The following is a 6290-nucleotide window of genomic DNA, read 5'->3' as shown; positions in this document are numbered from 1 at the left end:
TGTGTGTGTGTGTGTGTGTGTGTGTGTGTGTGTGTGTGTGTGTGTGTAGAGGGTTGAGTATACCACTGCATACATGTGGAGATCAGAAGACAACTTGTGGGAGTCAGTTTTCTCCTTCCACTATGTGAGTTCAAAAGTTCTATCTACTGTGTGGAAATCAGGTCCTGAAGCTTAACAGGAATTGCCGTAAGCCACTGGGCCATCCGTCAGGCCCCATGCCCTGGATCTCTAAGAGCATGGTAGAGAAAGGTAAGCAAGTGCTTCTCCCATTTCCTGATCTCCATCCCCTACTGCAAGAATCTGTCTGAGAAACTCTGCTTCTCTCTTCATGAGCATCAGTCCAAACTGGTCTTTTCATGGCTCACAAATTGCTTTCAGAATAAAATAACTAAAAGTTTTCTGGCCAGATCCTTGTCCTGTAAGCCCTCCACTCTTCTTCAGACCTTGTCTGTCATCCCTTCAGGCTACTCCTTCATCTTCAAACTGGAAAGGGATAGGGTCTGAGGCAAACATTCCATCCATTGGTCCCATTAGAGACACAGAGATGGTATGTTGACACAGCAGAGCATATGAAGTGACAGAACCCAGGTGAAAATACTTCTGTATGGGGGCTGCAGAGATGGCTCAGAGGTTAAGACCTTTGGCTGCTCTTCCAAAGGTCCTGAGTTCAATTCCCAGAAACCACATGGAGGCTCACAACCATCTATGATGAGATCTGGTACCCTCTTCTGGCCTGCAGATATACATACAGGCAGAATACTGTATAAATAATAAATAAATAAATAGATATCTAGATAAATAGATAAATAAATAATAAATAAAATACTTCCATAAGTTCAAACCATGGGCTAACATAGTAAAGAAGCAGGGCTTGTTTGTGTCAGAGGCCCCTTGCAGACACACTAAGGTGTTTTGAGCAAGAGGCAGTTCAAAATGAGTCAATAGAGTGCTGTAACAGTGTGGTGTAATCACCCCTCTACCGCCATAAAGAAAAAAAAAAAAACACGAAAAATGCCCTGACCTCGGCCTTTGCTTACAATTCCATCTTGTATACTCATCCTATGTGGTACTATTTACATAAAGACAATTTCATGAAAGTATGCAGTGTGCACTGAGCATGCTCCCTCACACACTCTTTCTCATCCTCCCTCACTCCTATTGTTCCCCTTTGTTCCCATAGACAGTTTCAAGCCCCCTTTTGGGTCATTTATACAGATATACTTTTATGTATTTGTGCAAAATCCAGGACTCAAATGAAAAATAAAACAGATATTTGTCTTTTTTGAAACTGGCCTAATCAGATATGTATAATTATCTCTAGTTACATTCACTTTCCTGAAAATCGTGTTCTTTGTTCTCCTTCACGGCTGAGAAGCAATTCCCTTGTTTATATATGCCATATATCTTTTTATCTGTTTATCTTTGTTTGCTGGACACGTGGGTTAGTTCCATAACTTAGCTACTGTGACTAGTGCCACGAGAGACAGTATCTCTGTGTATCTCTGTGACATGTTGACTTGAAGTCCTTTGGAAAAAAAAAATACCCACAAGGGATATAGTAAGGTCACATGGCAGATCCATTTTCAATTTTTTTAAATAAAATGGACTAGTTTACAGCACCAGCATATAAGATAAGAATTTACTTGGTCCACATTCTCGCCAGCATGTATTGTTTTCTTAATGTCTGCCTGGCCTAAACTAAATGAACAGCATACAGAAGGTTAGTGAAGACTACATCTACTCTCATTGGATCAGAGCTATTGGGAGCCCTGCTCATAAATAACTGTATGCATTCTATGCAAGACAACAAGGATAGCTGAAGAAGCTGGGGTGTTTGCCTTGGGAGGAAAAGATAGGGGAGGCAGAATAGCCCACTGGAAGGAGGATGGACAATAGAGCAAGGGCTGTGGGTGTAATTTCCACGGTGTTTGGGTTCAACCTTGTATATGGGGAAATTCTGTACCAGTGGTTTGACAGAGGTCGGCTACTGTGTGTGGGCATAGACTGGAAGGCTACTCTGTGGCACAAGGAAGCTGAAGAAGGCGCTCAAGAAATCTGGGGGGAGCTTTCCATGTCTGTCGAAATTTGCAGATTCTTAACCCTCAGACTCTACCATCTCAGGAAGGGCTTTTCTCAGACATGGCACACGCATAAAAAGCTAGAATTTCTAGAGCCTAAGGGGACAAAGATCCAGATGTCTCTTCTTCCCGTTGTTACAAGATGTGAAATTTTATTTCCTCAAGCCTTGGCCTCCAATAGGAGAAAAGCATGTAGTGCTAAAAGGGGAGGGAACCAAAATCTACCAAAGGTTAAGCTAACTTGTGACCAAGTCTAGGGGAAGCCCCAAGGTTAGCACAGGAAAAGAAAACTGGAAGTATGCTTGGAGCAGCTCACAGCCTGAGGGGCATGTTAGTTCAGTTGTGTGCATACTTATCAAAGGTAGTTCCTTTTTCTACCCATGGGACCTGCAACAAGGGAGCCAGCCACTTACAGGTTGACAAGAACTTTTGGAAAATGCATCTGTACTGTGTATGTACAGGATCTTTCTTGTTATTAATAGTGGAATCATCTATCCATTAGCAAATGGTATTCAGGGTGAGATGTACCTTGGTTTGAATCCAGTTAATTATTTTAGGCATCTGTTTAGAAAATGCCACATTGCCCTGCAGGGCTGTCTAGTCTCTGAAGAGTGATATACTGGGAGGCAGGTCCATGATAGAGGCAGTCATGGCTTCAAAATGTTAGATCCTGGAGCTAGTGAGATGGCTCCCCAGGAATTCACCTACTTGCCACCAAGCCTGGTGGTGTGAGTTCAATCACCAGAATCCACATGGTGGAAGGAGAGAAGTGACCCCTGAAAGTTGCCCTCTGACCTCGGACACTGAAACCCCTCTTGTAGTTTTCTCTTCTTAAGCCCATCCTTTCTGTTTTCTATGCAAATATGCAGAGATCAGCTCATTTGACTCTGAGCTCAAAGCACCGCCAACAAAGCTGGTCTGCTATATGTTATCTGCTTCTAAAAGCTCAACTTTTTAGCCAGATGTTGAGGTGCACCCCTTTAGTCTCAGAACTCAGGAGGCAGAGGCAGTTTGGTTTCTGAGTTTAGGGCCAGCCTGGTCTAAAGAGTGAGTTGCAGGGCAAAACAGCCAGGGCCTAACAAAGAAACCCTGTCTCAAAAAATCAGCAAAAAAAAAAAAATAGTTCAACTCATTTTTTGACAGTTCTCTATTAACAAATCAATTCCCTGCTGTGATGAAATGGAGCCATCATGCTGATTATTATCTGGAAATGACAGGTGGAAGCTGTATGGGTTGGAATATGTCCCCACTAAACGATATGCTAGAATTCTAAAACCCTAGTAGTTCAGAATCTGACCTTACCTGAATACGAGTCCTTGCAGGAATAGTCAAGTTAAAATGAAGTCTTAGAGCTGGTCATGGTGGCGCACACCTTTGATCCCAGCACCAGGGAGGCAAAGGCAGGCAGAGCTCTGTGAATTCCAGGCCAGACTGGTCTACATAGTGAGTAGGGGCAGACAAGGCTATGTAGACAGACTCTGTCCCAAACAAACAAAACCTAAAAATGAAGTCTTAGAGTAGGCTTTAATCCAATAAGATAGTGCACTCATAGGAAAGCGACATTTAGACATAAAGCATAAAGACTGACATGCTTAGAGGGAGGAGGAGGCTATAAACTAACAGACACCAGGCAAGTGGTTATCTACCAGACATGGGGAAAGACCTGAACAAACACTTTCACACAGTCTTTTAGGAAACTATCCTGCCGCCATCTTGACTTTAGATGCATGGATTCAAGAGTCATGAGAAACTTGATGATAGGCTGGATGTCAGTTGGTAAGGGCTTATTGCTCACTTTGCTATGAATGTTAATGTGATTTTGTTTTAAACAGAAATTGTCTATGTCCTTTGGAGGTACCTAATGAAGATGTAAATGATGTGATGGATGTTATAATTAAGGAGGAAGAAAAGGAAAACATTAAGAAGGAAATAAAACATTAGGATTTATTTTGCTTCAAAAAAAAATCTTCAGAAGCAAGACAATAAATGTCTGCTGTTTAAGACACTGCTGAAATAAAGTATTCTTATCTTCTTGATTCCAAGGATCTTTCTCAACAGTTTCCTTAAAAATCCCTCAGAGGGTCTGGATAGATGGCACAGTGGTTAAGAGCACGCACTGCTCTTGGAAAGGACCTGAGTTCAGTTCCCGCATACATTCAGTGGCTCAAAACCACCTAGAACTCCGGTAACAGGGAATCGAATGCTCTTTCCTGGCCTCCATGGATACCTACACACCTACACACATACATGTAACTTCAAAATGTGGGCTCCCTAGCAATGGAGTAGGGGCTGTCTCTGCCCCTCTTGCCTGCCTTTGGATCCCTTTCCCCTAGCTGGGCTACCTCAGTGGGAGAGAGGATGGGGGATATGTTTAGTCCTGCTTCAACTTGAGATGCCTGGGTCGGGTGAGCTGGTAGCCTGGGGTGGGGGTGGGGGCTCTCCTTCTCTGAGAGGAAAGGTAGGAATGGGGCATGAGGGTGGGACTGGGAGGAGAGGAGGGAGGGGCCTTCGGGGATCAGGCTGTGAAGTGACTAAATAAATAAATAAATAGTGGAAAAACAAAAAAAATAATAAAAATAAATCTTTATTTTTAAAAATTGACGCCTCTGTGGGAGCACTTCACACGGTGTCACGGTCGTAGGTAAAATACCCTTAGTGAGAGACCAGCTCTGCCTTCACACTGACTTGAACCTTGGCTGGAAAATGGGAACAAGAAAAGCAACTACCTCAGTCTTAAAAAATTGAACAGTGACGTTTGCCAACTCTTAGCATACCGGTAAGGAATGTCAGGTGTTCTTTGTACAATAGGTACATTGTAAAATAAACTCAGGCTCATGTCAGAACTCACCTCAATCTGTTGAATAGACTGGCCAAAGACAGTACAACAAGAGTTGTATTTCGATGTTTGTCCTTCTCACTTTTGCAAGTGTAACACAACGGGCCAACAGAATGTTGAAAAGAAGGGTCAAGATGTGTGGGCTAAAACATGGACATTTTCTTGGGGTCTCCTCTGCAGAGCATTACTTGTGAGACTGTGATGATAGGGAAGTAGAGTCAGACGCTGGAAGACTGGCCTCAGAGGATGCTGTTGCAGAACTGTGAGGCCTTTGAATCCCTCACTCACCTCATGATTTCAAAGAAATTTGTACCAGGTAATTTCAAAGAAAAGGGAAGAGTGTACCGGAAAGGTAGGGGGACTAGAAATGTATTCTTTGTTAAATTCAGGGCAGAGTCCGATTTGGGCAGGAAGAGATGGGTTTCTTCTGTCTGTGGAAAGACAGGAGGGTTCTATTGCATAGTAAGAAAACTGGCCTCAGAGAGTGACCAGAACAGAGAAGTAAGCCCAGCACCTCCTCCCCCAAACACTTGTAGAAACAAGATGATGATGGTACTGATAATGATGATGGCTGATACCCAATGTTGAGCAACTGTTATGTAACAAGATTCTGGGTAGGATAATTGGTAATAGTTAATTAAATTGTGTTAATTGCATGCATGGTTATCTCATTTCATCTTTGTACAACAATTAAGAAAAGCAGAGTCTGGATGGGTTTCACAATTTGCCTTACAGCTTAGGCCCACAGTAGCGGGTTGGAACTATCAGTCTCTGCTTTCAACATTCTCCTAGAAGCAGCTCTAGTCTTTCCCACAGGGTGAGAAGTTTTGTCTTTTAACTTTGAGGTCAATTCAAAGAGGGTTTGAATTCTAAATAGTATCACTATCAAAAGTTAATGGCCATAACCATCTTGTTGAAGGAACGGGTTTTCATACAAAGTCTCCAGTGGCTTTTGGTCTCCCGTTGCTTGCCGCTGTAGCACTGTGAATCGTACTGCTTTCTTTCAGGTAATGATTCAGCAAAATTGTCCCCTTGCACTTTTCTAGCTTAGTGTAATGAAAGTGGGAACCACAAGAAATGGTGTGGGCAGAGTGGTGGGTTGGGGTTTGTTTGTGTACTTTTTCTTTTCTTTTTTTTTTTTTTTTTTTTTTTTGACAAAGTCTTATTATGTAGCCCAGGCCAGCCTCAAACCCCAAACAAGATTTCTTCCATCTTAGTCTCCTGATTGCTGAGGTTATAAGTGTACCCCACCATATCCAGTTTAGGGCCAGCTCCTGAACTTAAGTGTTCACTCTCAACCTGAACATTGTGACAAAGGTACCATGATTTAGAAGAAGAAGAAGAAGAAGAAGAAGAAGAAGAAGAAGAAGAAGAAG

This window comes from Psammomys obesus, unplaced genomic scaffold (genome assembly GCF_907164565.1).
Source record: "Psammomys obesus unplaced genomic scaffold, mPsaObe1.curated_primary_1811, whole genome shotgun sequence".
Lineage (NCBI taxonomy): Eukaryota > Metazoa > Chordata > Mammalia > Rodentia > Muridae > Psammomys > Psammomys obesus.
The sequence above is the reverse complement of the archived record's forward strand: the minus strand, read 5'-3'. Positions refer to the sequence as shown.